This window comes from Schistocerca piceifrons, chromosome 5 (assembly GCF_021461385.2).
Source record: "Schistocerca piceifrons isolate TAMUIC-IGC-003096 chromosome 5, iqSchPice1.1, whole genome shotgun sequence".
In the NCBI taxonomy this organism is placed as follows: domain Eukaryota; kingdom Metazoa; phylum Arthropoda; class Insecta; order Orthoptera; family Acrididae; genus Schistocerca; species Schistocerca piceifrons.
The window spans coordinates 344,835,327-344,850,632 of NC_060142.1; the positions used below are offsets into that span (position 1 = coordinate 344,835,327).

The 15,306-nt window shown below is 39.2% G+C and overlaps 1 protein-coding gene across 4 annotated transcripts in view; it reads left to right on the top strand.

Moving 5' to 3' along the window:
* The window catches only part of LOC124798130 (hemicentin-2-like), a 1,906,233-nt gene that overhangs the window by 391,673 nt on the left and 1,499,254 nt on the right, over nucleotides 1-15,306 (top strand). For all 4 annotated transcript variants that reach the window (XM_047261391.1, XM_047261390.1, XM_047261394.1 and 1 more), the window contains exon 2: nucleotides 5,452-5,492. The gene's annotated coding sequence lies outside the window, so the exon portion shown is untranslated. The remainder of the gene's footprint in view (nucleotides 1-5,451; nucleotides 5,493-15,306) is intronic.

Below are 15,306 nucleotides of genomic sequence, written 5' to 3' on the forward strand. Positions count from 1 at the left end.
TAGAGTTCAAGTCTTACAAATAGCCAATAAAGTTCATAACTGACGGGCTAGTCCATTACACTTCAGATTTGGTCGGTAGTTTATAGAAATATATTTACTGCCGTGCGTCTGAGGGCAATACACAATATATCGCGTATCGATGTGACCACACGATTGTATAATGACTGTCGTTTTCGTTGTTTTAACAAACGATACCTTCGATAACAAAACAAATGCTTAAGAATGCACCGTAATCAACTGCATGACTTTCACAAATGAAGGGAACAGGTGATAATACGCTGGTTATAATCTTTGACAATAATTCACTTTTACTAACAGGAAAATTATACTTCACAATTTTTTTCACCCAAATGGTTTCGTTTCAGCTGGCGTCCAAACAAATCATTCAGTGTAAATACTTGATTGCAGCATTAGTGTCCCGAAAGCTAAGTGTCTTTCCATTCGCATACTGGCCGGCCGCGGTGGTCGTGCGGTTCTAGGCGCTCCAGTCCGGAGCCGCGCTGCTGCTACGGTCGCAGGTTCGAATCCTGCCTCGGGCATGGGTGCGTGTGACGTACGTAGGTTAGTTAGGTTTAAGTAGTTCTAAGTTCTAGGGGACTGATGACCACAGCAGTTGTGTCCCATAGTGCTCAGAGCCATTTGAACCATTTTTTTTCTCATACTGATCTACGCTCAAAAAAAAAAAAAATGGCTCTGAGCACTATGGGACTTAACATCTGTGGTCATCAGTCCCCTAGAACTTAGAACTACTTAAACCTAACTAACCTAAGGACATCACACACATCCATGCCCGAGGCAGGATTCGAACCTGCGACCGTAGCAGTCACGCGATTCCTGACTGAGCGCCTAGAACCGCTAGACCACCGCGGCCGGCATCTACGCTCATGCGTCAAAACATTATGGCGGTGTTGGTCCACACTCAGAACGCAGTATTACAGCGATTCTCCGTGGCATGTATTCGAAAGTAGCTGGTGGGTTTCTGGAGGGATGTGCCATCAGAGGCTGGTCCCGGCGGAGGTTCGACTCCTCCCTCGGGCATGGGTGTGTGTGTGTGTTTGTCCTTAGGATAATTTAGGTTAAGTAGTGTGTAAGCTTAGGGACCGATGACCTTAGCAGTTAAGTCCCATAAGATTTCACACACATTTGAACTTCTTTTTTCTGCCATCAGATGTCTAAACACCCGTTGCCCAGTTCCTCTAAACTACGGGCCCGTTGTTTGTGGGCGCGGAATTAACGCCCTAAAGCGTTCCAGTTACGTTCCACTCGATTCAGTACAGATGAATTTTCAGGCCAAGGAATCAGTGTGAGTTTACTCTTTTGAAGCCACTGTGGCTCGATTCTGGCCTTTTGACACAGACAGTAATCCTGCTAGAAGATATCATCACCGTCGGGAAAGACATCAATCATGATTGGATGCAGATGGTAGGTAATAGCCGCGTAGTCCCCAGCTACGGTGGCTTCGATTACTACCACAAGCCTCACGAAAGTCCGGTGAACATCCCCCACAGCAAATACAGTCACCAGAGGCCTGTATGATTGGAGCGGTGCATGTTTCAAGCTACTGTGGTCCTGGATGGCGGCGTATCCCGCCACGACCGTAGACCTAGTATAACACGATATGCGATTAATCGGGTCAGGCGACACGTTTCCACTGGTCCACGGTCTAATCTCGATTATATCGCCCCAAATGAAATCGTAAAAGACGATGTAGCTGTGTTTACATGCAAATAAGAAAGGATGCTCTGCTGTATAGCCCCAGGTTGAACGATGTCTGCTGAACGGTATACTCTGAAACACTTGTACCTGCAACAACATTCTGCTCTGTTCTGAGATCTTCCACATATCGCAGCTATCCTGCGTAACGTAGCGTGGGAGCCCCCAAACTCCACATTCTAAGATGAATCTTCAACATCTGACACTTGTCAGATACTTCTGGTTTAACTTCCGTAGGTCTCTATAGTAACTCGCGAACAGTGAACCAGCTTCATCGTTTCCGACATACTCGTTTCCAGACGTCGGACCATAACACTGTGTCCTTTGCCAAAGTTGCATTTGCCAATTTTGCCTAGTTTCGCCCCATATCGTCGCTGTAATTATTCCCCACACGTGTCTGCTCCGCTTCTATTCTTTCCTGATCGAGTCACTTTCCTGCATCGCCATCAGGCTGCATTCGCTTCCATGGTGGTCAAAGGTCATAAGTTTCGGCTCATTAGCTTAGGTATCACCTGATAAAAACCATTCGTACAGTTCCACCAGGATCAGGTATCAGATCGTAGTTATCTTCTCTTTACGTTCCAGCTGTAATCTGTGCTCCCGATTTTAACTCTTAGTCTTTTTTGAGAACAATCATTTTTCTCCCCCTGATATATTTGCTGTTGCAGCTGACATGAAAATATTTAACTAAATAATCATTCGCTGATAGCGTACGTCTATCTTCTGTCGCTAGAAATACCGTTGAGGATTACTGAAATATTTCAAAGACATCTTTGATAGTTCGTAGTACTTATTTTCCTTACACACAGACGTAACGAATTCCCAATCGGGACCAGTTGATTGTACACTTGTGGTTTTCTCACTATCCAGAAAGAATATTTCACTGAGAGACATCTCTTGCCCATCGAACAGCTGCCATGAACTGCCCGCCTCCCCAGTGTGCTGGTCAGTCTGCATGTGCCATTAACGTTATAATCGCGGTGTTATTGTATTTCCCAAATTCGTTGTCGTCCAGTTTCGTATCCCTAAGTCCTCCCGCTCTTTTCCGGCTTGGTGTCCCTCCTTAATGGCAGTATTCTGCGGAAAACCACGCTAAGGAAAGTTCGAGTGTGCATTGCAATACCTCGTATCTCCTTATTCATATTCAAAGATCATGTACAGATATAAACGATTTTCCACTTAGCAAAACGTGGGAATAAGTTCCGTCCTTTGTGCAAAACATTATTTTTCCTTGTTACCCATATGCATTGCGGCACATCCATGGGCTTTGTTTATTGAACAACCGTGAAAAATGAACATATTTCAGGTTGTAACTGATCTAACAAAATGAAGTCTGAAAACAGTTTTTGTTTGTTTTTGTTGTTACGTTGATTTTATATTATACGGTTTTGCAGGACCATCTGTATGGTGTGCTGCTCTGATAGCTTGTCAGCTGCAGACCAAACGAAATAAATGTGAATTTTATCAGCGAATTAACACATCCCTTGGTTTTTAAAATGTGGTTTTGACGTGGTAAAATGTTTTGCGTATATGTTTTGTTAGGACTCACGATTTGTTAGGACTCACGTGTTGTTGTGACTGATCCTTCTTCTTTCGGGTTCTGAGGTCACAGCACACACGTAGTAATTTTATTTTGTGTAATTTTGAGTTTACAAGCGGCTTTTACCTTCACAAAACGCGGTGTACACGATGTTGTTGTGTCTGCTAACCCCGTCGGCATTCATTTGTTCCCGATGAGTTTGGCGTGAAATTTTCTTTCCTTCTCTCTCTCTCTCTCTCTCTCTCTCTCTCTCTCTCTCTCGCTCTCTCTCTGTGCGCGCGCGGGTGTGTACAAAATTTAACTACATTAAATTTCCTAAGAAAAGGTTCTTTTCATTTTTTCTGTAGGCTCGTAGTAAGCGGGAGAATACGAAACTCTTTGTGCGCGGTATTTGAAGGCAACAAATGGGTAGGGCCAGTTGAATCACACTGATTGTTTACACCAGACTGCGTTACGATGTTTCATTGTGGATGCACAACGGTACACTAACCCTTGAGTGAATACAGTTAGGCTGCGAGCAATGGACAGGGATCGCTGCTCGGTAGCGTGCGGCATGTGGAGATTTGGGTCAGACGCGGGACGTGCTCGGATGTCCGAAGCGGGTAAGACGACCACTGGCGCTTTTGAGTTCGTTCCGTGCCCCGCTGCAGCTGAATGGTTCAAATGGCTCTGAGCACTATGCGACTTAACTTCTGAGGTCATCAGTCCCCTAGAACTGAGAACTACTTAAACCTAACTAACCTAAGGACATCACACACATCCATGCCCAAGGCAGGATTCGAACCCGCGACCATAGCGGTCGCGCAGTTCCAGACTGTAGCACCTAGAACCGCTCGACCACACCGGCCGGCGCAGCTGAATGTCTGAGATTTCTTTCGTCATGCGTGAGTACAGCTGCCGATCGAATCAGTTGTGTCTTTTCCTTCGGACACGCATACCCAAAAGAACAGGCACCTAACCTATAATATGTATCGAGATTGTCAATTATACGCCCTCGTAGCAAAATTTAGCAGATGTGTCCATGCATTATGGAGCAAAAAGCGCAAAAGGAATGATAGTGTTATTTAAACAAATGCTGCACAGATACCATTTCTAACGCCAGGGAAAGAGGGTAGTACATACGCCTACTCACATACACACGATGAAATCGGTGACCGACAGTTTCCACGGATTTCAGTAAGCTCTTGGCTTGTTTCCACGATTTAGTCACGAACGAACCACGTAAATAAACGACAAGAATGAAAATTTAACTCGACGGCAAACGGAAACATACCATGTGATCCGAATTTCTGTTATTGACGACTACCGATTAGGATATGCCGTGGTACCACAGTTTTTATTTTATGATAGAAGAGTCTCTTTTAAACTGTATTAGTGCATTAGTAACCGTGTATCAAGTAACGATATAGTTCTTCACCTTTACGTCCTTTGTATATTTGTATTAGTTTTGCGACATCTGTACCACTTACACAAATTGCACCTTGCGGTGCCTGGTACGTGTGCGTTAAATAACTTTTTGATGTTTCTTTTTCTACCTTTCATGGTTTTTTTGTATAATGTTGCAGTATTGTAACTTTTGTCCCCCTCTTATACCTGTTCGAACTTAGTCCTGGAGATGATCCGCAAGGCAGATCGAAACCAATAGTCTTCAGTAGTCATTTATTTACTCCTGACGTTGATTCCCATGACAATTTCTCGGATAAGTGCGAGACGCTGGCCTCTAATAGAAGGTAAATATCAACGCACGTGGACTGCAGCAAGCGGCGATTGCTAATCCAATATGTTAAACTTTGAAGGTAAATGGCAACATTTTTATTCCTCTGGGCATAATATGAATGTACTGCAGCTCTCTACAAGCGTAAAAGCGTTTAAGTTTGTTACCACATGTGACATGTCTAGACTGACGCCACGAAGCTCCAAGCAGTAAAACAGGAGTGTCGCTCCAGGCGGGTCAAGGACAGAATTATAGCACTTGCTGACGTCAATCGTTTTACCAATCTATTTCTATTCCGCGAGTGAGGGAGACTCTTACTTCTTCCTTATCGATACTGCAAAGGGAACGGTGTTTGGAGGACAGAAATATTGTCTGTTAGTACAGCAGCACTGACAATGTATTGCTTTGGATGTAAAATTATTAAGATGAATGCTACAGTCACCCCTAAAACTGTATGATCATCTCTGCATCTCTTTTGTTTCAGGAAGCGATTGCTGGCCTAGCAAGACGGCAACTTCGTCTTAGGTATGTATACGCCAACAGAAAATTAAATTAAATATTATTGAGAAAACGCAGAGCCAGAATAACGTTTGCGGAGAAGTACTGACACCACAGTAATACAGTGCTCTTAACAGAAAATATATCGTTAGATATTTCAGAGATTGTTGTACAATACTAGCAATTTTCATATTGTTCGTGTAATGTGAAAACGTTGAGTTCTAGAAATGATGTACTGCATTTCTTAGCTTTACGCGTTTGTAGCTTGCCTTATGTATGCCTCTTAAATGAATTACGTTTGCAGTGTAGTATTAACTGCCTTCGTCAAGTAAAAGATGTAGATTAAGGTAAATGAGTCTAGCCACGGGAAAATTATCCACACAACGATAGAGAAATTATATAGATTAAGTTCATGCCAGACTTCGCACAGTGACTTATCCAGACGCTTTAAAAATTAAATAACGTTGTACGCGCTCACAACAAATGGTACAGTGGCGAACTTCGGATACTATGACTGGGTAAGTCAACAGAATATACTTGGAACATTATTTAAGGGGAAGTTATTTTTAGAGCTGAAGACTTCTGTTATAAAAACGACCCCGATATGACATACCATCACTTGAAAAGTCTATGAATATATTATTGGATGTTTACTTTATCATTTCAACCATATTCTGGAAAATTTGCAATTGGAAATGTGACAACTAACAGTGAATGAAACACGAGAACGTATCTAAGGCGCTCGTCACTTGTCTTTGCTATTAGTCTTCCTTATCAGAATGATAGTAGCTGGCATCAGATAGTATAAAATATCCCTTTCTATCGCAAAATCCGTCCAGCAGCAGCCAGTGTGGCGAAATGTTATTACACATATAATTTGTAGTAGCTGTGGACCCTGTTGCAGTCAGTACATCTGGAGTCCGATATCGTTCTCTTGTTAATAGCTGCGTTCTCTGCATACCTACCTGCTGGGCTAAATACATTATGTGATCAAAAGTATGCGGACACCTGGCTGAAAATGACTTACAAGTTTGTGGCGCCCTCCATCCGTAAAGCTGGAATTCAATACGGTGTTGGCCCACCCTTAGCCTTGATGACAGCTTCCACTCTCGCACGCATACGTTCAGTAAGGTGCTGGAAGGTTTTTTGGGGAATGGGAGCCCATTCTTCACGGAGTGCTTCACTGAGGAGAGGTATCGATGTCCGTCGGTGAGGCCTGGCATGAAGTTGTAGTTCCAAAGCATCGACAAGGTGTTCTATAGGTTTCAAGTCAGGACTCTGTGCAGGCCAGTCCATTACATGGTTGTTATTGACGTGTAACCACTCCGCTACAAGCCGTGCATTATGAACAGGTGCACGATCGTGTTGAGACATGCAGTCTCCATCCCCGAATTGCTCTTGCTCTTCAACAGTGGGAAGCAAGAAGGTGCTTAAAACATCACTGTAGGCCTGAGCTGTGATAGTCCCACGTGAAACAACCAAGGGTGCAAGCCCCCTCCATGAAAAACACGACCACACCATAAAACCACCGCCTCCGAATTTCACTGTTGGCACTTCACACGCTGGCAGATGAAGTTCACCGTGCATTCACCGTAACCACACCCTGCCATCGGATCGCCAAACTGTGTACCGTGATTCGTCACTCCACACAACGTTTTTCCACTGTTCAATCGTCCAATGTTTACGCTCCTTACACCAAGGGAGGCGTCGTTTGGCATTTACCGGTGTGATGTGTGGCTTTGTCACCATGGACTCCTGGTCCCCCATGGCTCGTCTCAGAGCAGTTGCATTTCATTTTAATTTTGACCTCCTTTTACCTTTGTATCTGTACTGCACAGATAATATCTGCGCTTCAGTGTAAATAACGACGTTGTGGGTTGCACGTCTTGTTTTCAAACAAACGTGCCTCATTACTGCTACAGCGTTATATCTACGGCTTATTTTTTTCAGCAGAATTAGTTGTACGTTAAAAGTGATGCACACCATTATGCATGGGTTTACTGATGATGAGCTGGCCGATATGCATTGCATGCACGGATTCATTGAATGCTAGTGGATAGCGCCACAACGACGATGTGCTGAGGTCCTAAGTTGTTACTATAGCGACGGCAAACACATCAAAGTAATTACAATGCGTGTATAGGTGCCTATCAGACCTTTTCGTATTACAGTGGAGGATACTGGAATATACACTGTAACCTCCCCACAATAATTTAAAAGAAAATGAAATGACAATACTTAATACAAATGGGAGCCGAGTGTAACCTCCCCACAAAATTTGAAAGAATGAAATATGACAATATTTAATTATGAATCCTAATGGACATTGCGCTAAGCGTAACCTGCCCACAATGAAATGTACTGACAATGGCAACAAAAATGTGAAATACGCAATCTGACTCGAATGTAAATCCTTCAAAAAAATTAAAGTCCATTCAGTGATAAGAAAATTCAATTAAACCGAAATATCGGTCTTTGGCCCTGTGTAAAACAATCGGAGTTAAAGTCTTACCTCAGAATAAATGGATGTCACATTTCTGCTCTTGTTGTTGCGCACCGCTTGGAGGAACTGCATTGCAAATAATAATATTCTCTTTCTTTCTGATTTTAGTGAAATTTTTCTTCAAAAGAAGTGGAATGAAATGGGAAATGCAACGAAATCTTTAGTTCAATAAAAAATCAAATTTTTGAAAAAATGCTTTTGAAATAAAAATTATTATTGGGGGACTTGTTGGAGAATAATTACAATAAATAAAATTTTTCATTATCTAATGATTATATTAATTAACAGTATACCTTATTCACCATCTTGACCAGTGTTGCCGACCGCCTACATCACACAACCGCACTGGGCTGCTACTACTGACCGACCGCTCTGCATGACGACTATTAGCGTACTGCACGCGACGACTACTGACAGAGTACTGCTCTCAACAAGACAGAGCTACAGACTCGCAACGACCGACTGACTGACTCACAACGACTGACTCACAGACTGAGAACCGCTCGCAACACTCGCGCGGTCAAGCGCAAACTCTCTGGTCACAGATGCTACAATGCCTCGCCATCGTTGCTGCGTTACATACGTGTTTCATAACCCTCCACTGGGGGGGCAAAAATTTGGCAGCGATGGTGAGTCATTTGGACTTGCCAATCGCGGCAAAATTTTTTAATTAACAAAATTCTACAACTTACAGAATATTTAAATGTTGTGCACACGCACTAAGTACAATATATATCAGACAAAGACAAAATGTGAGTACAAAACATAGTAACAAATCAGAAAAATGTATATACAAATTATTTGACAGATAACAAAGTGCACAGGCACTGAAAAAATTCTTTAGCATATTCAGAACAAATAAACAGACTGGCAAAATATATTATGTTGACAAGTGACATGAGTGTACTCGCACTGGAGTTGAGAACATATCAGTAAATGATGAAATGTATATACAATTAGTAACAAATGACATAAGTGCATACGCATTGAAGTATTGAATATGCAGAATACTACAAATCATATTGAAAAATGAGAAAATTACACAGGCACTGAAGTTCAATAGAAAACATATTAACACCTAACATAAGTGCACATGCACTGTAGTTCAGAACATATCATAAAAATAAAAATGTATATACAATATAAAAGACAAGAGTATACATGTACTGTACTTCAGAACAAATCGAAGAATGTCTTTAGCATTTTCGCCATAAATAAACATAATGACAAAAAATCATGTCCAAAGTGCACACGCACTGGAGAAATGTCTTTAGCATTTTCACAACAAATAAACATAATGGCAAAAAATCATGTCGACCAGTGCCACAAGTGTACTCGCACTGGAATTCAACAAATCGAAAAATGTATAACCTATGAACATAAATGATGTTACCAAAAAAATTTTTTTTTTTTTTTATGTGACAAGAATCAGGATAGGAAAGGGAAGGATTGCATCATGGTTGTAGCACTTTAGATTGCACACAGCTGCTCTGAAAGTCCATATCTTTCCACAGAAGTACAACACCAAGTGACACAACTTGAAGTTCTTTTCCCATCAGAATTTATCAGTGTAGCCAGGACACTGAACTGTCGTAGTAATGTTCCATGTTTTCATTTTGGCAGTACATTAGGTACACCAAACAGTGGGACCATAATAATGTCTTCATCGCTCACGGTGGTGGACAGCATGTCGTGTCAACACCACACTCTTACAAGGCACACCAACGTAGAATTAGTGCAAAACCAAAGATAGTGCTCCATGATCACTAGGATAAACAGGACAAATGGACATTGCAATAATTCAGGGTAGTCAGCTTATGAGGTGAAGGACATCAAGTCACATAATATTGACAATTAGAGACTTAATTAGTTTGTGGCATTCATAGCCCAGTTATTGAACATTTCTGTACCAAGTATGTAGTATTACAGAAAAATGTTCATTAATTGTTTTACATAGAATCAGTAGCCTTCTTTTCCTGGTTACAAAGCATTATGAAATAATCGCATTCTTTTCATTTACAGAGTATAATTAAGAATCATTAACCTTCTCCTAATTACAGTTAATTAATCATTTGTCATTCCAATAATAATCATTAGCCTTTTCCTAATTACAGTTAATTAATCATTTGTCGTTAATTAATCATTTGTCTAATTACAGTTAATTAATCATTTGTCGTTAATTAATCATTTGTCTAATTACAGTTAATTAATCATTTGTCATTAATTAATCATTTGTCATTCCAATAGTAAGAATTATTAGTCTTCTCCTAATTACAAAGCATTATTAAACAGTACCATAGTTAATTAATTATGTGTCATTCCAATCTATTAAGAATCACTAGCTGGCATCATGGGTAATCGTATTACAATAAACAGTGGCGGTCCTTGGCCAGTTACAAAGTATATTTAGTATGACAGAATAATGTTCATCAGAAGTCTTAGTTGAAAAGGAGAGTCAATTATTGGCCTAGCATTAACATAATACATTGAGTGATACAAATTATTGGCACTCATTGGCCATTAACCAAAACATGAAAACTCAACATGGAAAACAAGAGCTAATTAATGGCATAATTAATAACAATTCTTCAAGTGACATTAATTATTGGCACTCAGTGGCCAGCAAGTATTGAATAGAATCATCTTTCAGTATTATTCAGATTATTACGAAGTCATTATTAAAAATCAGTTAATTACAGTCATAGCATTAATAATCACAGGCATTATAAGTAGTCTCATTACAATAAACAGCGTTTCTCCTTCAGTAGTATTCAGATCATTACAAAGTCATTATTAAAATCAGTTAATTAGTCACAGCATTAGTAATCATAGGCATTATAAGTAGTCTCATTACAATAAACAGTGGCAGTTATTAACTAGTGACAAAGCATTATTTTAAATATATACTTTTTTTTGTCTCATTAAGAGGTCATTACTCAAGTGACATACTATTCAGAGCTAATCAGTATTATTCAGAATTTTCTCAAACTGGTATCACTACTTGGGACTGGTAATACATTTTTTTTTTTGTTAGCAATGCATTGCGTTGGGATCGATAATTAATTGCTGAGGCATAACACTATTTGTTTTTGACCTATTGCTGCAAATGAGGATAGGTAACGTCATTCGTCATGAGTCAGCTGTAGCAAGGTTATGTAACAAGGCAGTATATGTGATCACATTTATAAGTGATAAACACAAATGGGTAAAAAATAAAAATGCAAGTACTAGAACAGGTATAATAAGTAACAGGTTTAGTAAGTATTATGAAAAGCTTCTCCTGGAAAAAATACAAAATGGATTATTGACCTGAAAGAAGAAACGCACACTATGCTGAAAAGTAGTGAACTTCGAATTAACAGGTAGTGAAATGTGTATAAAATGTGTTCCATAGCTGTCCTTTCCAAAACTTTCTGTCATCCTACTATGCAATGTAACACCTGCTGTCAAAACAAACTGCAACAAATACGTAAATAACTACATAGCATAAATACATAACTTCAACATTATCCTCATCTGTAAAGAAAACTTCATTATCCATATCATCATAACTTCACTATTATCATCACCTGTAAAGAAAAACTTCATTATTCATAATACCATTTCCTTCATCATTATTCATCAGTATTCATTATCATCTGCAAAAAATAACTTCCTTACTCATTATACAACTATTCCTTATCTCTAGCATATTTCATCACTAAAACTAAGATGTGTAGTTCAGTCTGACAGCCTGCATCAATCACCTTGTATTCTGAAAGAAAAAATTAGTTAAGACTGCTATTCTATGATGAGTATTGTATATTCTTGTTAATGCTTGTTAATCCTGATCCATTTACTCTTCCTCATAAAGTTATTGCATCTCCTTTCGTTTATTCCATAGGTGAAATTCCCATTTATGCTAAATTTATTTCTTAGAATCATCATTCCTTTCTGAAATTGATCAACAAAGATTAATGTCCTGCATTTAAATCATATACCCACTAAATAATAACTGGTTTATGGTAACATACTTAAGCATACAGCATATCATGACAGAAAACGTAATATGTCAAAGAAATTGACAGTGTTCAAAGCTAAAAACGTACAGAGAATATCACAATGCAGCAGCAAAAAATGTAAAACAGTCACGATGTTGAGATGTCATAAGGCAAAAAAAATGTCAAAGTCAACTGGTGTGTGTTATATCTTAGCTATTTCACAATGCATACAAACAAAACATGTAAACAATCGTACATAAAAAGACAAAAATGTGACGTTCGTTGTGTTCAGCTTGTATGTAGTGTAATTAATCAAGGCGAGAATTAAAGACTTTAATGAAAAAAAAAATGTAATGAAATTAACATGTCATTAGCTAACATTGCATAATTAGTCATAAAATACGTAAGTGTGTCTGAAAAAATATGCACGGTCTGATGTGTAACGACAAGAAAAGCGACCTGCTAACCTTACCTTGCCGGGCACTTGCCAAGAAAAAATACGATAATCATCAGTAATTAGTCAGGTGAAATAATTGCATTAGTAAATGGCATCATAGTGCGTTGAATCATACAGTGGTTTCACTCAATAAACGGTTTAATGTTTGAGGTGTGGTGATTGCCTTTCGATTTTCTAGTTCTCAAAGTTTCGACGTGTACAACATTGGGGTGAGGGATGCTGCGAATCCGATATGGACCTGCGTATAGAAGTTCAAATTTACTGCACTTACCTTTTAATTTGCTGGATAAATAGTGTGTACGTATTAATATCTTCTGTCCAACGTGAAAGTCGCGGCGTGTACAAACCTGTTTTTGCTGTCTTCTCCGGCGCTCTGCGGCACGTTTGATGTTGTTCAGCGCAATGTTAATTATTTCATGGTGTCGTAATCGACGAGATGTAGGAAATGTTATTAATTCTTTAATTTTGTTAGGTGGTTCAGCATTTTTCAGTATAACAGACGGAGATAGCATAGTGGATTCATTTGGAATGGAATTAATTACATCTTGGAATGAGAGTATGTGTGTATCCCAATCAATATGTCTTTTGTGGCAGTATATTCGGCACAGCTTACCAATTTCTTTCATTAATCTTTCACAGGGGTTCGAAGAAGCGTGGTACTTGGATATATAGATCGGAGAAATGTTTCTGGCTCGTAACATGCGTGTCCATACGCTACTACGAAATTGAGATCCATTGTCAGAAATTACTTTCATTACATGCCCTACATGAGATAGAAAATGTTTTACAAATGCTTTCGAAACAGTTTTAGCAGTAGCTTTGCGTAATGGAGTGAAAGTAACAAATTTTGAAGTAAGCTCAACAGCGACAAATATGTAGCAAAAGCCTCTGTTAGTTCTGGGAATCGGACCAAAAATATCTACAGCGGCCATATGTCTTAATTTAACAGGTATAATGGGATATAATGGAGGAATATGTGAAGTGGTGTCTGATTTAGCTTTCTGGCAAATTTTACAAGACGCTAAAACTCGTCGTATACGTTTCTCCATGTTGGTAAAATAACAGTTCTGTCTCAGTATAAGAAAACATTTTCGTGCTCCGTAATGTGCGTAACTTAAATGAGTGTACCAAATTAGTTTGTTAACCAGTTCGTCAGGAATGCATAATAACCAATTGTTGCTGTCAGGATGAGAGCGGCGAAACAGAATGTCATTGCGTACAGTGTAATGGTTTCTAATCGTAACATTATTCTTATCTTGCCAAAGGTGTTTAATTTCTTTCCACACATTGTCTTTATTTTGCTCTTGCGCTATGTCCTGTAATGACGATGAAATAAAATTTTCAAATGCAACTTGCTGAATGTACATGACACTGAAATTTGTTTTGCAGAAGTTGGTTGCTACGTCTTGCTGACTGTTGCCGAGAGAACGCGATAGTGCGTCTGCTATAACATTTTGTGTACCGGGAATGTGAACTATTGTAAAATTAAATTCTTGTAAATATAGTTTCCATCTACTTAATCTATCATGCGTGAATTTGGCCGAAAGTAAAAATTGTATCGCTCTGTGATCTGTGTAAACTGTGGTATGTCTGCCATAAAGAAAATGCCTAAATCTCGTGAAAGCCCATACAACACATAATGTTTCCAATTCTGTAACAGAATAATTTCGTTCAGCAGGTGACAAAATGCGACTTGCAAATGCAATGTTTTTAATTATTGTAGAAGCATCTTCTTCAATTTCCTGGAAAATGTGTACGCCTAAAGCGGTGTTAGAACTGTCGGTGGCAATGGAAAAATTTCTGGTAAGATCTGGGTGCGATAAAAGTGGAGCATTCAACAAAGCATGTTTCAAATAACATTCTCGTGAACAAAATTCTGCGTGTCAAAAGTAATGTTTGCGTTACTGTAATATGCAATCTGTGCTGTATCTGGTTAAAATCTATCGTACGTGTTATTATTTACGGGAGAATGTTGTGGCATATCCACTATATGAACTGTTCTGTTATTTCTTACTGACGTGTTACGCTATGGATGACACCTATTGTCTGTTTCATTCATGATTATTTGTTGTTGCTGATGTTGTTGCTGCTGATAAGATCGACTGTTATTAAATGTACGCTGAAAATTGTGCTCATCATTTTTTTTTTTTTTTTTTTTTTACGTCTGTCATGATAGTAATTTCTATACGGCGCATTGCGATACGAGTTGAAATAGTGTGTTATCTGTACGTAGTTATTTCTTTGCTGCCATGCATTACTATTTGTTGGGGCTGGGACTATACGTGCACGCGGCGAAACATTAAAGTTTGGTTGACCTTGTAGACTGCATTGTTGGTTAGGTATGCTAAGCGGTTGACTTTCATGCTGTTGTGGTGAAAAGGTCTATTGTTACCAAAAAATGTGGTTCCTGTTACTGATAATTTTACACATACTGATGATTACGATTTTATCTGTTATTAAAATTACGGCGGTAGTTGTCATTACGGGAGTGCCTACTGAAAATTGTCACATTCGGTAAAAGTTTGTCACATCGGGTTTTCATTACTCGTTTCTTAATACTAGGTAGAGCAATAGTTAAAGAGCAGTTTTGATAGATATAAAGGATAGTAGAAGAAAAGGCAGTAGTGCAGAAAACTAAAGATGAAACAGCACTACTACAGCTCGGGGCCCTATGCTCGCTACGGCACATATTCATTAAAGCGTAATGAATCCCCTGAGGTCAATTACGCACTGCAAATAATTTTTAACTTTTGCGTTGCAAGCAATAGCGGTAAAATTCCAAAAGTAAATCGCTGTATTCTTGCTAACTCCAGTTTCTGCATAATACGTAATGCTGATGAAAATACAATACAAATTGTTGCATCAGGTTCAAAGCTAGTTTCTGCATTACAGGTAATAGCG